The following is a 16,886-nucleotide window of genomic DNA, read 5'->3' as shown; positions in this document are numbered from 1 at the left end:
GAATTGGTAGTGCCACCCGCAGCCTGCGGAACATGAGTGAAAAATCAAGAGGGCACCGTAATTTCAAACACTGAGTCACAATCGTCACTGCAGCGACAGCAAGGCAAAACTTTAAAAATTGCCGTGACCAGGATTCGAAACCTGGGTTATTGCGGCCACAACGCAATGTCCTAACCACTAGACGATCACGGCCACGGAGGCACCGCCGACGGCAGTTCTCGCGACTGCAAGTGGCGATGAACAGCAAAGCTCGGCCCACACACCACTGTGTCTCCCCACAGCTGTGCCAGACGCGGTCTCCATTATATGTATACTGGCAAACGAACGTGTCTGCGCTGTAAGGACACTAAGCAGTGTGGTTAGCTGCATTCAACCCCCGTGGCAATGTCTTGCAGTCCTCCAACTCTGTTGACCACAGGTATGTGCCTCAATAAGAGGTGGACAGACGTCGCATCGCTCTCGCCGTCACTTGTGACCGCGAATCGTACTTAACGTAATTTTCTGCAAGCGTCAGCGGAGCGTCAGTCGAGCTAAGTCGGGCCAAGTCGCATAAGAGGAGCAACAAAATGCGCATTTCCGGTACCGGGAATCGAACCCGGGCCTCCTGGGTGAGAGCCAGGCATCCTAGCCACTAGACCACACCGGATAACGACGCAAGCGCTCCTCCAGCGAACGCAGCAAACAGTACACACGCTACTTGACGACAACGGCCAAAATTTAGCGTTTCCACTTTGTAGAACGGCATGCTCGGGACGCATTTCGTGGAGACGAACGCCAGCAATCGTGACACCAGACTGCGCCTGTGAATCCTGTCGTTGCACCACGCACTGTGCTGCTACGACAATTTAAGAAGGAGACGCTCACGGCTTGCTGCGCTGTTCCCTTCGCGGGTAATCAGTGCTCCTGCTTTCGAGACAGAAAACATTGGCAGCGGTGGGATTCGAACCCACGCCTCCGAAGAGACTGGTGCCTGAAACCAGCGCCTTAGACCGCTCGGCCACGCTACCTACGTGGCACGGCGGTCACAGGAGCTGCGTTCTACCCCACGAGAAAACATCGCAATGGCACAAAAAACGAGAAAAAGCTGGCAGCGGTGGGATTCGAACCCACGCCTCCGAAGAGACTGGTGCCTTAAACCAGCGCCTTAGACCGCTCGGCCACGCTACCTGTGCCGGTGTTCTTCGCTTTTGTAGAAACAGTGCACGACACAGCTTCCTGTTCTGCTGCGACTGGCTGCTCATCCATTGCACCTCAAACAACTGCCATTTTCGAATAGAGATTAACTACACAGGCAGCTGCCCGCTCTCTGGTGCGGCGGCATTACGTGTTGATAATGAATTGGTAGTGCCACCCGCAGCCTGCGGAACATGAGTGAAAAATCAAGAGGGCACCGTAATTTCAAACACTGAGTCACAATCGTCACTGCAGCGACAGCAAGGCAAAACTTTAAAAATTGCCGTGACCAGGATTCGAAACCTGGGTTATTGCGGCCACAACGCAATGTCCTAACCACTAGACGATCACGGCCACGGAGGCACCGCCGACGGCAGTTCTCGCGACTGCAAGTGGCGATGAACAGCAAAGCTCGGCCCACACACCACTGTGTCTCCCCACAGCTGTGCCAGACGCGGTCTCCATTATATGTATACTGGCAAACGAACGTGTCTGCGCTGTAAGGACACTAAGCAGTGTGGTTAGCTGCATTCAACCCCCGTGGCAATGTCTTGCAGTCCTCCAACTCTGTTGACCACAGGTATGTGCCTCAATAAGAGGTGGACAGACGTCGCATCGCTCTCGCCGTCACTTGTGACCGCGAATCGTACTTAACGTAATTTTCTGCAAGCGTCAGCGGAGCGTCAGTCGAGCTAAGTCGGGCCAAGTCGCATAAGAGGAGCAACAAAATGCGCATTTCCGGTACCGGGAATCGAACCCGGGCCTCCTGGGTGAGAGCCAGGCATCCTAGCCACTAGACCACACCGGATAACGACGCAAGCGCTCCTCCAGCGAACGCAGCAAACAGTACACACGCTACTTGACGACAACGGCCAAAATTTAGCGTTTCCACTTTGTAGAACGGCATGCTCGGGACGCATTTCGTGGAGACGAACGCCAGCAATCGTGACACCAGACTGCGCCTGTGAATCCTGTCGTTGCACCACGCACTGTGCTGCTACGACAATTTAAGAAGGAGACGCTCACGGCTTGCTGCGCTGTTCCCTTCGCGGGTAATCAGTGCTCCTGCTTTCGAGACAGAAAACATTGGCAGCGGTGGGATTCGAACCCACGCCTCCGAAGAGACTGGTGCCTGAAACCAGCGCCTTAGACCGCTCGGCCACGCTACCTACGTGGCACGGCGGTCACAGGAGCTGCGTTCTACCCCACGAGAAAACATCGCAATGGCACAAAAAACGAGAAAAAGCTGGCAGCGGTGGGATTCGAACCCACGCCTCCGAAGAGACTGGTGCCTTAAACCAGCGCCTTAGACCGCTCGGCCACGCTACCTGTGCCGGTGTTCTTCGCTTTTGTAGAAACAGTGCACGACACAGCTTCCTGTTCTGCTGCGACTGGCTGCTCATCCATTGCACCTCAAACAACTGCCATTTTCGAATAGAGATTAACTACACAGGCAGCTGCCCGCTCTCTGGTGCGGCGGCATTACGTGTTGATAATGAATTGGTAGTGCCACCCGCAGCCTGCGGAACATGAGTGAAAAATCAAGAGGGCACCGTAATTTCAAACACTGAGTCACAATCGTCACTGCAGCGACAGCAAGGCAAAACTTTAAAAATTGCCGTGACCAGGATTCGAACCTGGGTTATTGCGGCCACAACGCATTGTCCTAACCACTAGACGATCACGGCCACGGAGGCACCGCCGACGGCAGTTCTCGCGACTGCAAGTGGCGATGAACAGCAAAGCTCGGCCCACACACCACTGTGTCTCCCCACAGCTGTGCCAGACGCGGTCTCCATTATATGTATACTGGCAAACGAACGTGTCTGCGCTGTAAGGACACTAAGCAGTGTGGTTAGCTGCATTCAACCCCCGTGGCAATGTCTTGCAGTCCTCCAACTCTGTTGACCACAGGTATGTGCCTCAATAAGAGGTGGACAGACGTCGCATCGCTCTCGCCGTCACTTGTGACCGCGAATCGTACTTAACGTAATTTTCTGCAAGCGTCAGCGGAGCGTCAGTCGAGCTAAGTCGGGCCAAGTCGCATAAGAGGAGCAACAAAATGCGCATTTCCGGTACCGGGAATCGAACCCGGGCCTCCTGGGTGAGAGCCAGGCATCCTAGCCACTAGACCACACCGGATAACGACGCAAGCGCTCCTCCAGCGAACGCAGCAAACAGTACACACGCTACTTGACGACAACGGCCAAAATTTAGCGTTTCCACTTTGTAGAACGGCATGCTCGGGACGCATTTCGTGGAGACGAACGCCAGCAATCGTGACACCAGACTGCGCCTGTGAATCCTGTCGTTGCACCACGCACTGTGCTGCTACGACAATTTAAGAAGGAGACGCTCACGGCTTGCTGCGCTGTTCCCTTCGCGGGTAATCAGTGCTCCTGCTTTCGAGACAGAAAACATTGGCAGCGGTGGGATTCGAACCCACGCCTCCGAAGAGACTGGTGCCTGAAACCAGCGCCTTAGACCGCTCGGCCACGCTACCTACGTGGCACGGCGGTCACAGGAGCTGCGTTCTACCCCACGAGAAAACATCGCAATGGCACAAAAAACGAGAAAAAGCTGGCAGCGGTGGGATTCGAACCCACGCCTCCGAAGAGACTGGTGCCTTAAACCAGCGCCTTAGACCGCTCGGCCACGCTACCTGTGCCGGTGTTCTTCGCTTTTGTAGAAACAGTGCACGACACAGCTTCCTGTTCTGCTGCGACTGGCTGCTCATCCATTGCACCTCAAACAACTGCCATTTTCGAATAGAGATTAACTACACAGGCAGCTGCCCGCTCTCTGGTGCGGCGGCATTACGTGTTGATAATGAATTGGTAGTGCCACCCGCAGCCTGCGGAACATGAGTGAAAAATCAAGAGGGCACCGTAATTTCAAACACTGAGTCACAATCGTCACTGCAGCGACAGCAAGGCAAAACTTTAAAAATTGCCGTGACCAGGATTCGAACCTGGGTTATTGCGGCCACAACGCATTGTCCTAACCACTAGACGATCACGGCCACGGAGGCACCGCCGACGGCAGTTCTCGCGACTGCAAGTGGCGATGAACAGCAAAGCTCGGCCCACACACCACTGTGTTTCCCCACAGCTGTGCCAGACGCGGTCTCCATTATATGTATACTGGCAAACGAACGTGTCTGCGCTGTAAGGACACTAAGCAGTGTGGTTAGCTGCATTCAACCCCCGTGGCAATGTCTTGCAGTCCTCCAACTCTGTTGACCACAGGTATGTGCCTCAATAAGAGGTGGACAGACGTCGCATCGCTCTCGCCGTCACTTGTGACCGCGAATCGTACTTAACGTAATTTTCTGCAAGCGTCAGCGGAGCGTCAGTCGAGCTAAGTCGGGCCAAGTCGCATAAGAGGAGCAACAAAATGCGCATTTCCGGTACCGGGAATCGAACCCGGGCCTCCTGGGTGAGAGCCAGGCATCCTAGCCACTAGACCACACCGGATAACGACGCAAGCGCTCCTCCAGCGAACGCAGCAAACAGTACACACGCTACTTGACGACAACGGCCAAAATTTAGCGTTTCCACTTTGTAGAACGGCATGCTCGGGACGCATTTCGTGGAGACGAACGCCAGCAATCGTGACACCAGACTGCGCCTGTGAATCCTGTCGTTGCACCACGCACTGTGCTGCTACGACAATTTAAGAAAGAGACGCTCACGGCTTGCTGCGCTGTTCCCTTCGCGGGTAATCAGTGCTCCTGCTTTCGAGACAGAAAACATTGGCAGCGGTGGGATTCGAACCCACGCCTCCGAAGAGACTGGTGCCTGAAACCAGCGCCTTAGACCGCTCGGCCACGCTACCTACGTGGCACGGCGGTCACAGGAGCTGCGTTCTACCCCACGAGAAAACATCGCAATGGCACAAAAAACGAGAAAAAGCTGGCAGCGGTGGGATTCGAACCCACGCCTCCGAAGAGACTGGTGCCTTAAACCAGCGCCTTAGACCGCTCGGCCACGCTACCTGTGCCGGTGTTCTTCGCTTTTGTAGAAACAGTGCACGACACAGCTTCCTGTTCTGCTGCGACTGGCTGCTCATCCATTGCACCTCAAACAACTGCCATTTTCGAATAGAGATTAACTACACAGGCAGCTGCCCGCTCTCTGGTGCGGCGGCATTACGTGTTGATAATGAATTGGTAGTGCCACCCGCAGCCTGCGGAACATGAGTGAAAAATCAAGAGGGCACCGTAATTTCAAACACTGAGTCACAATCGTCACTGCAGCGACAGCAAGGCAAAACTTTAAAAATTGCCGTGACCAGGATTCGAAACCTGGGTTATTGCGGCCACAACGCAATGTCCTAACCACTAGACGATCACGGCCACGGAGGCACCGCCGACGGCAGTTCTCGCGACTGCAAGTGGCGATGAACAGCAAAGCTCGGCCCACACACCACTGTGTCTCCCCACAGCTGTGCCAGACGCGGTCTCCATTATATGTATACTGGCAAACGAACGTGTCTGCGCTGTAAGGACACTAAGCAGTGTGGTTAGCTGCATTCAACCCCCGTGGCAATGTCTTGCAGTCCTCCAACTCTGTTGACCACAGGTATGTGCCTCAATAAGAGGTGGACAGACGTCGCATCGCTCTCGCCGTCACTTGTGACCGCGAATCGTACTTAACGTAATTTTCTGCAAGCGTCAGCGGAGCGTCAGTCGAGCTAAGTCGGGCCAAGTCGCATAAGAGGAGCAACAAAATGCGCATTTCCGGTACCGGGAATCGAACCCGGGCCTCCTGGGTGAGAGCCAGGCATCCTAGCCACTAGACCACACCGGATAACGACGCAAGCGCTCCTCCAGCGAACGCAGCAAACAGTACACACGCTACTTGACGACAACGGCCAAAATTTAGCGTTTCCACTTTGTAGAACGGCATGCTCGGGACGCATTTCGTGGAGACGAACGCCAGCAATCGTGACACCAGACTGCGCCTGTGAATCCTGTCGTTGCACCACGCACTGTGCTGCTACGACAATTTAAGAAAGAGACGCTCACGGCTTGCTGCGCTGTTCCCTTCGCGGGTAATCAGTGCTCCTGCTTTCGAGACAGAAAACATTGGCAGCGGTGGGATTCGAACCCACGCCTCCGAAGAGACTGGTGCCTGAAACCAGCGCCTTAGACCGCTCGGCCACGCTACCTACGTGGCACGGCGGTCACAGGAGCTGCGTTCTACCCCACGAGAAAACATCGCAATGGCACAAAAAACGAGAAAAAGCTGGCAGCGGTGGGATTCGAAACCACGCCTCCGAAGAGACTGGTGCCTTAAACCAGCGCCTTAGACCGCTCGGCCACGCTACCTGTGCCCGTGTTCTTCGCTTTTGTAGAAACAGTGCACGACACAGCTTCCTGTTCTGCTGCGACTGGCTGCTCATCCATTGCACCTCAAACAACTGCCATTTTCGAATAGAGATTAACTACACAGGCAGCTGCCCGCTCTCTGGTGCGGCGGCATTACGTGTTGATAATGAATTGGTAGTGCCACCCGCAGCCTGCGGAACATGAGTGAAAAATCAAGAGGGCACCGTAATTTCAAACACTGAGTCACAATCGTCACTGCAGCGACAGCAAGGCAAAACTTTAAAAATTGCCGTGACCAGGATTCGAAACCTGGGTTATTGCGGCCACAACGCAATGTCCTAACCACTAGACGATCACGGCCACGGAGGCACCGCCGACGGCAGTTCTCGCGACTGCAAGTGGCGATGAACAGCAAAGCTCGGCCCACACACCACTGTGTCTCCCCACAGCTGTGCCAGACGCGGTCTCCATTATATGTATACTGGCAAACGAACGTGTCTGCGCTGTAAGGACACTAAGCAGTGTGGTTAGCTGCATTCAACCCCCGTGGCAATGTCTTGCAGTCCTCCAACTCTGTTGACCACAGGTATGTGCCTCAATAAGAGGTGGACAGACGTCGCATCGCTCTCGCCGTCACTTGTGACCGCGAATCGTACTTAACGTAATTTTCTGCAAGCGTCAGCGGAGCGTCAGTCGAGCTAAGTCGGGCCAAGTCGCATAAGAGGAGCAACAAAATGCGCATTTCCGGTACCGGGAATCGAACCCGGGCCTCCTGGGTGAGAGCCAGGCATCCTAGCCACTAGACCACACCGGATAACGACGCAAGCGCTCCTCCAGCGAACGCAGCAAACAGTACACACGCTACTTGACGACAACGGCCAAAATTTAGCGTTTCCACTTTGTAGAAACGGCATGCTCGGGACGCATTTCGTGGAGACGAACGCCAGCAATCGTGACACCAGACTGCGCCTGTGAATCCTGTCGTTGCACCACGCACTGTGCTGCTACGACAATTTAAGAAGGAGACGCTCACGGCTTGCTGCGCTGTTCCCTTCGCGGGTAATCAGTGCTCCTGCTTTCGAGACAGAAAACATTGGCAGCGGTGGGATTCGAACCCACGCCTCCGAAGAGACTGGTGCCTGAAACCAGCGCCTTAGACCGCTCGGCCACGCTACCTACGTGGCACGGCGGTCACAGGAGCTGCGTTCTACCCCACGAGAAAACATCGCAATGGCACAAAAAACGAGAAAAAGCTGGCAGCGGTGGGATTCGAACCCACGCCTCCGAAGAGACTGGTGCCTTAAACCAGCGCCTTAGACCGCTCGGCCACGCTACCTGTGCCGGTGTTCTTCGCTTTTGTAGAAACAGTGCACGACACAGCTTCCTGTTCTGCTGCGACTGGCTGCTCATCCATTGCACCTCAAACAACTGCCATTTTCGAATAGAGATTAACTACACAGGCAGCTGCCCGCTCTCTGGTGCGGCGGCATTACGTGTTGATAATGAATTGGTAGTGCCACCCGCAGCCTGCGGAACATGAGTGAAAAATCAAGAGGGCACCGTAATTTCAAACACTGAGTCACAATCGTCACTGCAGCGACAGCAAGGCAAAACTTTAAAAATTGCCGTGACCAGGATTCGAAACCTGGGTTATTGCGGCCACAACGCAATGTCCTAACCACTAGACGATCACGGCCACGGAGGCACCGCCGACGGCAGTTCTCGCGACTGCAAGTGGCGATGAACAGCAAAGCTCGGCCCACACACCACTGTGTCTCCCCACAGCTGTGCCAGACGCGGTCTCCATTATATGTATACTGGCAAACGAACGTGTCTGCGCTGTAAGGACACTAAGCAGTGTGGTTAGCTGCATTCAACCCCCGTGGCAATGTCTTGCAGTCCTCCAACTCTGTTGACCACAGGTATGTGCCTCAATAAGAGGTGGACAGACGTCGCATCGCTCTCGCCGTCACTTGTGACCGCGAATCGTACTTAACGTAATTTTCTGCAAGCGTCAGCGGAGCGTCAGTCGAGCTAAGTCGGGCCAAGTCGCATAAGAGGAGCAACAAAATGCGCATTTCCGGTACCGGGAATCGAACCCGGGCCTCCTGGGTGAGAGCCAGGCATCCTAGCCACTAGACCACACCGGATAACGACGCAAGCGCTCCTCCAGCGAACGCAGCAAACAGTACACACGCTACTTGACGACAACGGCCAAAATTTAGCGTTTCCACTTTGTAGAACGGCATGCTCGGGACGCATTTCGTGGAGACGAACGCCAGCAATCGTGACACCAGACTGCGCCTGTGAATCCTGTCGTTGCACCACGCACTGTGCTGCTACGACAATTTAAGAAAGAGACGCTCACGGCTTGCTGCGCTGTTCCCTTCGCGGGTAATCAGTGCTCCTGCTTTCGAGACAGAAAACATTGGCAGCGGTGGGATTCGAACCCACGCCTCCGAAGAGACTGGTGCCTGAAACCAGCGCCTTAGACCGCTCGGCCACGCTACCTACGTGGCACGGCGGTCACAGGAGCTGCGTTCTACCCCACGAGAAAACATCGCAATGGCACAAAAAACGAGAAAAAGCTGGCAGCGGTGGGATTCGAACCCACGCCTCCGAAGAGACTGGTGCCTTAAACCAGCGCCTTAGACCGCTCGGCCACGCTACCTGTGCCGGTGTTCTTCGCTTTTGTAGAAACAGTGCACGACACAGCTTCCTGTTCTGCTGCGACTGGCTGCTCATCCATTGCACCTCAAACAACTGCCATTTTCGAATAGAGATTAACTACACAGGCAGCTGCCCGCTCTCTGGTGCGGCGGCATTACGTGTTGATAATGAATTGGTAGTGCCACCCGCAGCCTGCGGAACATGAGTGAAAAATCAAGAGGGCACCGTAATTTCAAACACTGAGTCACAATCGTCACTGCAGCGACAGCAAGGCAAAACTTTAAAAATTGCCGTGACCAGGATTCGAAACCTGGGTTATTGCGGCCACAACGCAATGTCCTAACCACTAGACGATCACGGCCACGGAGGCACCGCCGACGGCAGTTCTCGCGACTGCAAGTGGCGATGAACAGCAAAGCTCGGCCCACACACCACTGTGTCTCCCCACAGCTGTGCCAGACGCGGTCTCCATTATATGTATACTGGCAAACGAACGTGTCTGCGCTGTAAGGACACTAAGCAGTGTGGTTAGCTGCATTCAACCCCCGTGGCAATGTCTTGCAGTCCTCCAACTCTGTTGACCACAGGTATGTGCCTCAATAAGAGGTGGACAGACGTCGCATCGCTCTCGCCGTCACTTGTGACCGCGAATCGTACTTAACGTAATTTTCTGCAAGCGTCAGCGGAGCGTCAGTCGAGCTAAGTCGGGCCAAGTCGCATAAGAGGAGCAACAAAATGCGCATTTCCGGTACCGGGAATCGAACCCGGGCCTCCTGGGTGAGAGCCAGGCATCCTAGCCACTAGACCACACCGGATAACGACGCAAGCGCTCCTCCAGCGAACGCAGCAAACAGTACACACGCTACTTGACGACAACGGCCAAAATTTAGCGTTTCCACTTTGTAGAACGGCATGCTCGGGACGCATTTCGTGGAGACGAACGCCAGCAATCGTGACACCAGACTGCGCCTGTGAATCCTGTCGTTGCACCACGCACTGTGCTGCTACGACAATTTAAGAAAGAGACGCTCACGGCTTGCTGCGCTGTTCCCTTCGCGGGTAATCAGTGCTCCTGCTTTCGAGACAGAAAACATTGGCAGCGGTGGGATTCGAACCCACGCCTCCGAAGAGACTGGTGCCTGAAACCAGCGCCTTAGACCGCTCGGCCACGCTACCTACGTGGCACGGCGGTCACAGGAGCTGCGTTCTACCCCACGAGAAAACATCGCAATGGCACAAAAAACGAGAAAAAGCTGGCAGCGGTGGGATTCGAAACCACGCCTCCGAAGAGACTGGTGCCTTAAACCAGCGCCTTAGACCGCTCGGCCACGCTACCTGTGCCCGTGTTCTTCGCTTTTGTAGAAACAGTGCACGACACAGCTTCCTGTTCTGCTGCGACTGGCTGCTCATCCATTGCACCTCAAACAACTGCCATTTTCGAATAGAGATTAACTACACAGGCAGCTGCCCGCTCTCTGGTGCGGCGGCATTACGTGTTGATAATGAATTGGTAGTGCCACCCGCAGCCTGCGGAACATGAGTGAAAAATCAAGAGGGCACCGTAATTTCAAACACTGAGTCACAATCGTCACTGCAGCGACAGCAAGGCAAAACTTTAAAAATTGCCGTGACCAGGATTCGAAACCTGGGTTATTGCGGCCACAACGCAATGTCCTAACCACTAGACGATCACGGCCACGGAGGCACCGCCGACGGCAGTTCTCGCGACTGCAAGTGGCGATGAACAGCAAAGCTCGGCCCACACACCACTGTGTCTCCCCACAGCTGTGCCAGACGCGGTCTCCATTATATGTATACTGGCAAACGAACGTGTCTGCGCTGTAAGGACACTAAGCAGTGTGGTTAGCTGCATTCAACCCCCGTGGCAATGTCTTGCAGTCCTCCAACTCTGTTGACCACAGGTATGTGCCTCAATAAGAGGTGGACAGACGTCGCATCGCTCTCGCCGTCACTTGTGACCGCGAATCGTACTTAACGTAATTTTCTGCAAGCGTCAGCGGAGCGTCAGTCGAGCTAAGTCGGGCCAAGTCGCATAAGAGGAGCAACAAAATGCGCATTTCCGGTACCGGGAATCGAACCCGGGCCTCCTGGGTGAGAGCCAGGCATCCTAGCCACTAGACCACACCGGATAACGACGCAAGCGCTCCTCCAGCGAACGCAGCAAACAGTACACACGCTACTTGACGACAACGGCCAAAATTTAGCGTTTCCACTTTGTAGAAACGGCATGCTCGGGACGCATTTCGTGGAGACGAACGCCAGCAATCGTGACACCAGACTGCGCCTGTGAATCCTGTCGTTGCACCACGCACTGTGCTGCTACGACAATTTAAGAAGGAGACGCTCACGGCTTGCTGCGCTGTTCCCTTCGCGGGTAATCAGTGCTCCTGCTTTCGAGACAGAAAACATTGGCAGCGGTGGGATTCGAACCCACGCCTCCGAAGAGACTGGTGCCTGAAACCAGCGCCTTAGACCGCTCGGCCACGCTACCTACGTGGCACGGCGGTCACAGGAGCTGCGTTCTACCCCACGAGAAAACATCGCAATGGCACAAAAAACGAGAAAAAGCTGGCAGCGGTGGGATTCGAACCCACGCCTCCGAAGAGACTGGTGCCTTAAACCAGCGCCTTAGACCGCTCGGCCACGCTACCTGTGCCGGTGTTCTTCGCTTTTGTAGAAACAGTGCACGACACAGCTTCCTGTTCTGCTGCGACTGGCTGCTCATCCATTGCACCTCAAACAACTGCCATTTTCGAATAGAGATTAACTACACAGGCAGCTGCCCGCTCTCTGGTGCGGCGGCATTACGTGTTGATAATGAATTGGTAGTGCCACCCGCAGCCTGCGGAACATGAGTGAAAAATCAAGAGGGCACCGTAATTTCAAACACTGAGTCACAATCGTCACTGCAGCGACAGCAAGGCAAAACTTTAAAAATTGCCGTGACCAGGATTCGAAACCTGGGTTATTGCGGCCACAACGCAATGTCCTAACCACTAGACGATCACGGCCACGGAGGCACCGCCGACGGCAGTTCTCGCGACTGCAAGTGGCGATGAACAGCAAAGCTCGGCCCACACACCACTGTGTCTCCCCACAGCTGTGCCAGACGCGGTCTCCATTATATGTATACTGGCAAACGAACGTGTCTGCGCTGTAAGGACACTAAGCAGTGTGGTTAGCTGCATTCAACCCCCGTGGCAATGTCTTGCAGTCCTCCAACTCTGTTGACCACAGGTATGTGCCTCAATAAGAGGTGGACAGACGTCGCATCGCTCTCGCCGTCACTTGTGACCGCGAATCGTACTTAACGTAATTTTCTGCAAGCGTCAGCGGAGCGTCAGTCGAGCTAAGTCGGGCCAAGTCGCATAAGAGGAGCAACAAAATGCGCATTTCCGGTACCGGGAATCGAACCCGGGCCTCCTGGGTGAGAGCCAGGCATCCTAGCCACTAGACCACACCGGATAACGACGCAAGCGCTCCTCCAGCGAACGCAGCAAACAGTACACACGCTACTTGACGACAACGGCCAAAATTTAGCGTTTCCACTTTGTAGAAACGGCATGCTCGGGACGCATTTCGTGGAGACGAACGCCAGCAATCGTGACACCAGACTGCGCCTGTGAATCCTGTCGTTGCACCACGCACTGTGCTGCTACGACAATTTAAGAAGGAGACGCTCACGGCTTGCTGCGCTGTTCCCTTCGCGGGTAATCAGTGCTCCTGCTTTCGAGACAGAAAACATTGGCAGCGGTGGGATTCGAACCCACGCCTCCGAAGAGACTGGTGCCTGAAACCAGCGCCTTAGACCGCTCGGCCACGCTACCTACGTGGCACGGCGGTCACAGGAGCTGCGTTCTACCCCACGAGAAAACATCGCAATGGCACAAAAAACGAGAAAAAGCTGGCAGCGGTGGGATTCGAACCCACGCCTCCGAAGAGACTGGTGCCTTAAACCAGCGCCTTAGACCGCTCGGCCACGCTACCTGTGCCGGTGTTCTTCGCTTTTGTAGAAACAGTGCACGACACAGCTTCCTGTTCTGCTGCGACTGGCTGCTCATCCATTGCACCTCAAACAACTGCCATTTTCGAATAGAGATTAACTACACAGGCAGCTGCCCGCTCTCTGGTGCGGCGGCATTACGTGTTGATAATGAATTGGTAGTGCCACCCGCAGCCTGCGGAACATGAGTGAAAAATCAAGAGGGCACCGTAATTTCAAACACTGAGTCACAATCGTCACTGCAGCGACAGCAAGGCAAAACTTTAAAAATTGCCGTGACCAGGATTCGAAACCTGGGTTATTGCGGCCACAACGCAATGTCCTAACCACTAGACGATCACGGCCACGGAGGCACCGCCGACGGCAGTTCTCGCGACTGCAAGTGGCGATGAACAGCAAAGCTCGGCCCACACACCACTGTGTCTCCCCACAGCTGTGCCAGACGCGGTCTCCATTATATGTATACTGGCAAACGAACGTGTCTGCGCTGTAAGGACACTAAGCAGTGTGGTTAGCTGCATTCAACCCCCGTGGCAATGTCTTGCAGTCCTCCAACTCTGTTGACCACAGGTATGTGCCTCAATAAGAGGTGGACAGACGTCGCATCGCTCTCGCCGTCACTTGTGACCGCGAATCGTACTTAACGTAATTTTCTGCAAGCGTCAGCGGAGCGTCAGTCGAGCTAAGTCGGGCCAAGTCGCATAAGAGGAGCAACAAAATGCGCATTTCCGGTACCGGGAATCGAACCCGGGCCTCCTGGGTGAGAGCCAGGCATCCTAGCCACTAGACCACACCGGATAACGACGCAAGCGCTCCTCCAGCGAACGCAGCAAACAGTACACACGCTACTTGACGACAACGGCCAAAATTTAGCGTTTCCACTTTGTAGAAACGGCATGCTCGGGACGCATTTCGTGGAGACGAACGCCAGCAATCGTGACACCAGACTGCGCCTGTGAATCCTGTCGTTGCACCACGCACTGTGCTGCTACGACAATTTAAGAAGGAGACGCTCACGGCTTGCTGCGCTGTTCCCTTCGCGGGTAATCAGTGCTCCTGCTTTCGAGACAGAAAACATTGGCAGCGGTGGGATTCGAACCCACGCCTCCGAAGAGACTGGTGCCTGAAACCAGCGCCTTAGACCGCTCGGCCACGCTACCTACGTGGCACGGCGGTCACAGGAGCTGCGTTCTACCCCACGAGAAAACATCGCAATGGCACAAAAAACGAGAAAAAGCTGGCAGCGGTGGGATTCGAACCCACGCCTCCGAAGAGACTGGTGCCTTAAACCAGCGCCTTAGACCGCTCGGCCACGCTACCTGTGCCGGTGTTCTTCGCTTTTGTAGAAACAGTGCACGACACAGCTTCCTGTTCTGCTGCGACTGGCTGCTCATCCATTGCACCTCAAACAACTGCCATTTTCGAATAGAGATTAACTACACAGGCAGCTGCCCGCTCTCTGGTGCGGCGGCATTACGTGTTGATAATGAATTGGTAGTGCCACCCGCAGCCTGCGGAACATGAGTGAAAAATCAAGAGGGCACCGTAATTTCAAACACTGAGTCACAATCGTCACTGCAGCGACAGCAAGGCAAAACTTTAAAAATTGCCGTGACCAGGATTCGAAACCTGGGTTATTGCGGCCACAACGCAATGTCCTAACCACTAGACGATCACGGCCACGGAGGCACCGCCGACGGCAGTTCTCGCGACTGCAAGTGGCGATGAACAGCAAAGCTCGGCCCACACACCACTGTGTCTCCCCACAGCTGTGCCAGACGCGGTCTCCATTATATGTATACTGGCAAACGAACGTGTCTGCGCTGTAAGGACACTAAGCAGTGTGGTTAGCTGCATTCAACCCCCGTGGCAATGTCTTGCAGTCCTCCAACTCTGTTGACCACAGGTATGTGCCTCAATAAGAGGTGGACAGACGTCGCATCGCTCTCGCCGTCACTTGTGACCGCGAATCGTACTTAACGTAATTTTCTGCAAGCGTCAGCGGAGCGTCAGTCGAGCTAAGTCGGGCCAAGTCGCATAAGAGGAGCAACAAAATGCGCATTTCCGGTACCGGGAATCGAACCCGGGCCTCCTGGGTGAGAGCCAGGCATCCTAGCCACTAGACCACACCGGATAACGACGCAAGCGCTCCTCCAGCGAACGCAGCAAACAGTACACACGCTACTTGACGACAACGGCCAAAATTTAGCGTTTCCACTTTGTAGAACGGCATGCTCGGGACGCATTTCGTGGAGACGAACGCCAGCAATCGTGACACCAGACTGCGCCTGTGAATCCTGTCGTTGCACCACGCACTGTGCTGCTACGACAATTTAAGAAGGAGACGCTCACGGCTTGCTGCGCTGTTCCCTTCGCGGGTAATCAGTGCTCCTGCTTTCGAGACAGAAAACATTGGCAGCGGTGGGATTCGAACCCACGCCTCCGAAGAGACTGGTGCCTGAAACCAGCGCCTTAGACCGCTCGGCCACGCTACCTACGTGGCACGGCGGTCACAGGAGCTGCGTTCTACCCCACGAGAAAACATCGCAATGGCACAAAAAACGAGAAAAAGCTGGCAGCGGTGGGATTCGAACCCACGCCTCCGAAGAGACTGGTGCCTTAAACCAGCGCCTTAGACCGCTCGGCCACGCTACCTGTGCCGGTGTTCTTCGCTTTTGTAGAAACAGTGCACGACACAGCTTCCTGTTCTGCTGCGACTGGCTGCTCATCCATTGCACCTCAAACAACTGCCATTTTCGAATAGAGATTAACTACACAGGCAGCTGCCCGCTCTCTGGTGCGGCGGCATTACGTGTTGATAATGAATTGGTAGTGCCACCCGCAGCCTGCGGAACATGAGTGAAAAATCAAGAGGGCACCGTAATTTCAAACACTGAGTCACAATCGTCACTGCAGCGACAGCAAGGCAAAACTTTAAAAATTGCCGTGACCAGGATTCGAAACCTGGGTTATTGCGGCCACAACGCAATGTCCTAACCACTAGACGATCACGGCCACGGAGGCACCGCCGACGGCAGTTCTCGCGACTGCAAGTGGCGATGAACAGCAAAGCTCGGCCCACACACCACTGTGTCTCCCCACAGCTGTGCCAGACGCGGTCTCCATTATATGTATACTGGCAAACGAACGTGTCTGCGCTGTAAGGACACTAAGCAGTGTGGTTAGCTGCATTCAACCCCCGTGGCAATGTCTTGCAGTCCTCCAACTCTGTTGACCACAGGTATGTGCCTCAATAAGAGGTGGACAGACGTCGCATCGCTCTCGCCGTCACTTGTGACCGCGAATCGTACTTAACGTAATTTTCTGCAAGCGTCAGCGGAGCGTCAGTCGAGCTAAGTCCGGGCCAAGTCGCATAAGAGGAGCAACAAAAAATGCGCCATTTCCCGGTACCGGGAATCGAACCCGGGCCTCCTGGGTGAGAGCCAGGCATCCTAGCCCCACTAGACCACACCGGATAACGACGCAAAGCGCTCCTCCAGCGAACGCAGGCAAACAGTACACACGCTACTTGACGACAACGGCCAAAATTTAGCGTTTTCCACTTTGTAGAAACGGCAATGCTCGGGACGCATTTCGTGGAGACGAACGCCAGCAATCGTGACCACCAGACTGCGCCTGTGAATCCTGTCGTTGCACCACGCACTGTGCTGCTACGACAATTTAAGA

At 54.7% G+C, this 16,886-nt stretch overlaps 50 non-coding genes across 50 annotated transcripts; all 50 read right to left on the bottom strand.

The window, feature by feature from the left end:
• Positions 1 to 119: 119 nt before the first annotated feature.
• On the bottom strand, positions 120 to 192 carry Trnah-gug (transfer RNA histidin (anticodon GUG)). Its single transcript has one exon. It is a non-coding gene; the product is annotated as a tRNA-His (tRNA).
• A 382-nt stretch (positions 193 to 574) lies between these two features.
• Trnae-cuc (transfer RNA glutamic acid (anticodon CUC)) lies at positions 575 to 646 on the bottom strand. The gene has a single exon. It is a non-coding gene; the product is annotated as a tRNA-Glu (tRNA).
• A 279-nt stretch (positions 647 to 925) lies between these two features.
• On the bottom strand, positions 926 to 1,007 carry Trnal-cag (transfer RNA leucine (anticodon CAG)). The gene has a single exon. It is a non-coding gene; the product is annotated as a tRNA-Leu (tRNA).
• A 78-nt stretch (positions 1,008 to 1,085) lies between these two features.
• Trnal-aag (transfer RNA leucine (anticodon AAG)) lies at positions 1,086 to 1,167 on the bottom strand. The gene has a single exon. It is a non-coding gene; the product is annotated as a tRNA-Leu (tRNA).
• Positions 1,168 to 1,454: 287 nt separating this feature from the next.
• Positions 1,455 to 1,527, bottom strand: Trnah-gug (transfer RNA histidin (anticodon GUG)). Its single transcript has one exon. It is a non-coding gene; the product is annotated as a tRNA-His (tRNA).
• Positions 1,528 to 1,909: 382 nt separating this feature from the next.
• Positions 1,910 to 1,981, bottom strand: Trnae-cuc (transfer RNA glutamic acid (anticodon CUC)). The gene has a single exon. It is a non-coding gene; the product is annotated as a tRNA-Glu (tRNA).
• A 279-nt stretch (positions 1,982 to 2,260) lies between these two features.
• Trnal-cag (transfer RNA leucine (anticodon CAG)) lies at positions 2,261 to 2,342 on the bottom strand. The gene has a single exon. It is a non-coding gene; the product is annotated as a tRNA-Leu (tRNA).
• Positions 2,343 to 2,420: 78 nt separating this feature from the next.
• Trnal-aag (transfer RNA leucine (anticodon AAG)) lies at positions 2,421 to 2,502 on the bottom strand. Its single transcript has one exon. It is a non-coding gene; the product is annotated as a tRNA-Leu (tRNA).
• Positions 2,503 to 2,789: 287 nt separating this feature from the next.
• Trnah-gug (transfer RNA histidin (anticodon GUG)) lies at positions 2,790 to 2,861 on the bottom strand. The gene has a single exon. It is a non-coding gene; the product is annotated as a tRNA-His (tRNA).
• Positions 2,862 to 3,243: 382 nt separating this feature from the next.
• On the bottom strand, positions 3,244 to 3,315 carry Trnae-cuc (transfer RNA glutamic acid (anticodon CUC)). The gene has a single exon. It is a non-coding gene; the product is annotated as a tRNA-Glu (tRNA).
• Positions 3,316 to 3,594: 279 nt separating this feature from the next.
• On the bottom strand, positions 3,595 to 3,676 carry Trnal-cag (transfer RNA leucine (anticodon CAG)). The gene has a single exon. It is a non-coding gene; the product is annotated as a tRNA-Leu (tRNA).
• Positions 3,677 to 3,754: 78 nt separating this feature from the next.
• Positions 3,755 to 3,836, bottom strand: Trnal-aag (transfer RNA leucine (anticodon AAG)). The gene has a single exon. It is a non-coding gene; the product is annotated as a tRNA-Leu (tRNA).
• Positions 3,837 to 4,123: 287 nt separating this feature from the next.
• Trnah-gug (transfer RNA histidin (anticodon GUG)) lies at positions 4,124 to 4,195 on the bottom strand. Its single transcript has one exon. It is a non-coding gene; the product is annotated as a tRNA-His (tRNA).
• Positions 4,196 to 4,577: 382 nt separating this feature from the next.
• Positions 4,578 to 4,649, bottom strand: Trnae-cuc (transfer RNA glutamic acid (anticodon CUC)). The gene has a single exon. It is a non-coding gene; the product is annotated as a tRNA-Glu (tRNA).
• Positions 4,650 to 4,928: 279 nt separating this feature from the next.
• Positions 4,929 to 5,010, bottom strand: Trnal-cag (transfer RNA leucine (anticodon CAG)). Its single transcript has one exon. It is a non-coding gene; the product is annotated as a tRNA-Leu (tRNA).
• Positions 5,011 to 5,088: 78 nt separating this feature from the next.
• Positions 5,089 to 5,170, bottom strand: Trnal-aag (transfer RNA leucine (anticodon AAG)). Its single transcript has one exon. It is a non-coding gene; the product is annotated as a tRNA-Leu (tRNA).
• Positions 5,171 to 5,457: 287 nt separating this feature from the next.
• Positions 5,458 to 5,530, bottom strand: Trnah-gug (transfer RNA histidin (anticodon GUG)). The gene has a single exon. It is a non-coding gene; the product is annotated as a tRNA-His (tRNA).
• A 382-nt stretch (positions 5,531 to 5,912) lies between these two features.
• On the bottom strand, positions 5,913 to 5,984 carry Trnae-cuc (transfer RNA glutamic acid (anticodon CUC)). The gene has a single exon. It is a non-coding gene; the product is annotated as a tRNA-Glu (tRNA).
• Positions 5,985 to 6,263: 279 nt separating this feature from the next.
• Trnal-cag (transfer RNA leucine (anticodon CAG)) lies at positions 6,264 to 6,345 on the bottom strand. Its single transcript has one exon. It is a non-coding gene; the product is annotated as a tRNA-Leu (tRNA).
• A 78-nt stretch (positions 6,346 to 6,423) lies between these two features.
• Positions 6,424 to 6,505, bottom strand: Trnal-aag (transfer RNA leucine (anticodon AAG)). The gene has a single exon. It is a non-coding gene; the product is annotated as a tRNA-Leu (tRNA).
• Positions 6,506 to 6,792: 287 nt separating this feature from the next.
• Trnah-gug (transfer RNA histidin (anticodon GUG)) lies at positions 6,793 to 6,865 on the bottom strand. The gene has a single exon. It is a non-coding gene; the product is annotated as a tRNA-His (tRNA).
• Positions 6,866 to 7,247: 382 nt separating this feature from the next.
• On the bottom strand, positions 7,248 to 7,319 carry Trnae-cuc (transfer RNA glutamic acid (anticodon CUC)). Its single transcript has one exon. It is a non-coding gene; the product is annotated as a tRNA-Glu (tRNA).
• Positions 7,320 to 7,599: 280 nt separating this feature from the next.
• Trnal-cag (transfer RNA leucine (anticodon CAG)) lies at positions 7,600 to 7,681 on the bottom strand. Its single transcript has one exon. It is a non-coding gene; the product is annotated as a tRNA-Leu (tRNA).
• Positions 7,682 to 7,759: 78 nt separating this feature from the next.
• Trnal-aag (transfer RNA leucine (anticodon AAG)) lies at positions 7,760 to 7,841 on the bottom strand. The gene has a single exon. It is a non-coding gene; the product is annotated as a tRNA-Leu (tRNA).
• Positions 7,842 to 8,128: 287 nt separating this feature from the next.
• Trnah-gug (transfer RNA histidin (anticodon GUG)) lies at positions 8,129 to 8,201 on the bottom strand. Its single transcript has one exon. It is a non-coding gene; the product is annotated as a tRNA-His (tRNA).
• Positions 8,202 to 8,583: 382 nt separating this feature from the next.
• Trnae-cuc (transfer RNA glutamic acid (anticodon CUC)) lies at positions 8,584 to 8,655 on the bottom strand. Its single transcript has one exon. It is a non-coding gene; the product is annotated as a tRNA-Glu (tRNA).
• A 279-nt stretch (positions 8,656 to 8,934) lies between these two features.
• Trnal-cag (transfer RNA leucine (anticodon CAG)) lies at positions 8,935 to 9,016 on the bottom strand. The gene has a single exon. It is a non-coding gene; the product is annotated as a tRNA-Leu (tRNA).
• Positions 9,017 to 9,094: 78 nt separating this feature from the next.
• Positions 9,095 to 9,176, bottom strand: Trnal-aag (transfer RNA leucine (anticodon AAG)). The gene has a single exon. It is a non-coding gene; the product is annotated as a tRNA-Leu (tRNA).
• A 287-nt stretch (positions 9,177 to 9,463) lies between these two features.
• Positions 9,464 to 9,536, bottom strand: Trnah-gug (transfer RNA histidin (anticodon GUG)). The gene has a single exon. It is a non-coding gene; the product is annotated as a tRNA-His (tRNA).
• A 382-nt stretch (positions 9,537 to 9,918) lies between these two features.
• On the bottom strand, positions 9,919 to 9,990 carry Trnae-cuc (transfer RNA glutamic acid (anticodon CUC)). The gene has a single exon. It is a non-coding gene; the product is annotated as a tRNA-Glu (tRNA).
• Positions 9,991 to 10,269: 279 nt separating this feature from the next.
• Positions 10,270 to 10,351, bottom strand: Trnal-cag (transfer RNA leucine (anticodon CAG)). The gene has a single exon. It is a non-coding gene; the product is annotated as a tRNA-Leu (tRNA).
• Positions 10,352 to 10,429: 78 nt separating this feature from the next.
• On the bottom strand, positions 10,430 to 10,511 carry Trnal-aag (transfer RNA leucine (anticodon AAG)). Its single transcript has one exon. It is a non-coding gene; the product is annotated as a tRNA-Leu (tRNA).
• Positions 10,512 to 10,798: 287 nt separating this feature from the next.
• Trnah-gug (transfer RNA histidin (anticodon GUG)) lies at positions 10,799 to 10,871 on the bottom strand. Its single transcript has one exon. It is a non-coding gene; the product is annotated as a tRNA-His (tRNA).
• Positions 10,872 to 11,253: 382 nt separating this feature from the next.
• On the bottom strand, positions 11,254 to 11,325 carry Trnae-cuc (transfer RNA glutamic acid (anticodon CUC)). Its single transcript has one exon. It is a non-coding gene; the product is annotated as a tRNA-Glu (tRNA).
• A 280-nt stretch (positions 11,326 to 11,605) lies between these two features.
• Trnal-cag (transfer RNA leucine (anticodon CAG)) lies at positions 11,606 to 11,687 on the bottom strand. The gene has a single exon. It is a non-coding gene; the product is annotated as a tRNA-Leu (tRNA).
• Positions 11,688 to 11,765: 78 nt separating this feature from the next.
• Trnal-aag (transfer RNA leucine (anticodon AAG)) lies at positions 11,766 to 11,847 on the bottom strand. The gene has a single exon. It is a non-coding gene; the product is annotated as a tRNA-Leu (tRNA).
• Positions 11,848 to 12,134: 287 nt separating this feature from the next.
• On the bottom strand, positions 12,135 to 12,207 carry Trnah-gug (transfer RNA histidin (anticodon GUG)). Its single transcript has one exon. It is a non-coding gene; the product is annotated as a tRNA-His (tRNA).
• Positions 12,208 to 12,589: 382 nt separating this feature from the next.
• On the bottom strand, positions 12,590 to 12,661 carry Trnae-cuc (transfer RNA glutamic acid (anticodon CUC)). The gene has a single exon. It is a non-coding gene; the product is annotated as a tRNA-Glu (tRNA).
• Positions 12,662 to 12,941: 280 nt separating this feature from the next.
• On the bottom strand, positions 12,942 to 13,023 carry Trnal-cag (transfer RNA leucine (anticodon CAG)). The gene has a single exon. It is a non-coding gene; the product is annotated as a tRNA-Leu (tRNA).
• Positions 13,024 to 13,101: 78 nt separating this feature from the next.
• On the bottom strand, positions 13,102 to 13,183 carry Trnal-aag (transfer RNA leucine (anticodon AAG)). Its single transcript has one exon. It is a non-coding gene; the product is annotated as a tRNA-Leu (tRNA).
• Positions 13,184 to 13,470: 287 nt separating this feature from the next.
• Trnah-gug (transfer RNA histidin (anticodon GUG)) lies at positions 13,471 to 13,543 on the bottom strand. The gene has a single exon. It is a non-coding gene; the product is annotated as a tRNA-His (tRNA).
• Positions 13,544 to 13,925: 382 nt separating this feature from the next.
• Positions 13,926 to 13,997, bottom strand: Trnae-cuc (transfer RNA glutamic acid (anticodon CUC)). Its single transcript has one exon. It is a non-coding gene; the product is annotated as a tRNA-Glu (tRNA).
• A 280-nt stretch (positions 13,998 to 14,277) lies between these two features.
• Trnal-cag (transfer RNA leucine (anticodon CAG)) lies at positions 14,278 to 14,359 on the bottom strand. Its single transcript has one exon. It is a non-coding gene; the product is annotated as a tRNA-Leu (tRNA).
• A 78-nt stretch (positions 14,360 to 14,437) lies between these two features.
• Trnal-aag (transfer RNA leucine (anticodon AAG)) lies at positions 14,438 to 14,519 on the bottom strand. Its single transcript has one exon. It is a non-coding gene; the product is annotated as a tRNA-Leu (tRNA).
• A 287-nt stretch (positions 14,520 to 14,806) lies between these two features.
• Trnah-gug (transfer RNA histidin (anticodon GUG)) lies at positions 14,807 to 14,879 on the bottom strand. Its single transcript has one exon. It is a non-coding gene; the product is annotated as a tRNA-His (tRNA).
• Positions 14,880 to 15,261: 382 nt separating this feature from the next.
• On the bottom strand, positions 15,262 to 15,333 carry Trnae-cuc (transfer RNA glutamic acid (anticodon CUC)). Its single transcript has one exon. It is a non-coding gene; the product is annotated as a tRNA-Glu (tRNA).
• Positions 15,334 to 15,612: 279 nt separating this feature from the next.
• Positions 15,613 to 15,694, bottom strand: Trnal-cag (transfer RNA leucine (anticodon CAG)). The gene has a single exon. It is a non-coding gene; the product is annotated as a tRNA-Leu (tRNA).
• A 78-nt stretch (positions 15,695 to 15,772) lies between these two features.
• Positions 15,773 to 15,854, bottom strand: Trnal-aag (transfer RNA leucine (anticodon AAG)). The gene has a single exon. It is a non-coding gene; the product is annotated as a tRNA-Leu (tRNA).
• A 287-nt stretch (positions 15,855 to 16,141) lies between these two features.
• Trnah-gug (transfer RNA histidin (anticodon GUG)) lies at positions 16,142 to 16,214 on the bottom strand. Its single transcript has one exon. It is a non-coding gene; the product is annotated as a tRNA-His (tRNA).
• A 386-nt stretch (positions 16,215 to 16,600) lies between these two features.
• On the bottom strand, positions 16,601 to 16,675 carry Trnae-cuc (transfer RNA glutamic acid (anticodon CUC)). Its single transcript has one exon. It is a non-coding gene; the product is annotated as a tRNA-Glu (tRNA).
• Between the last annotated feature and the right edge of the window lie 211 nt (positions 16,676 to 16,886).

This window comes from Schistocerca nitens, unplaced genomic scaffold, assembly GCF_023898315.1.
Source record: "Schistocerca nitens isolate TAMUIC-IGC-003100 unplaced genomic scaffold, iqSchNite1.1 HiC_scaffold_80, whole genome shotgun sequence".
Taxonomy (NCBI): Eukaryota; Metazoa; Arthropoda; class Insecta; order Orthoptera; family Acrididae; genus Schistocerca; species Schistocerca nitens.
Note: the sequence above shows the minus strand (reverse complement) of the source record. Positions and strands in the feature narration are given on the sequence as shown.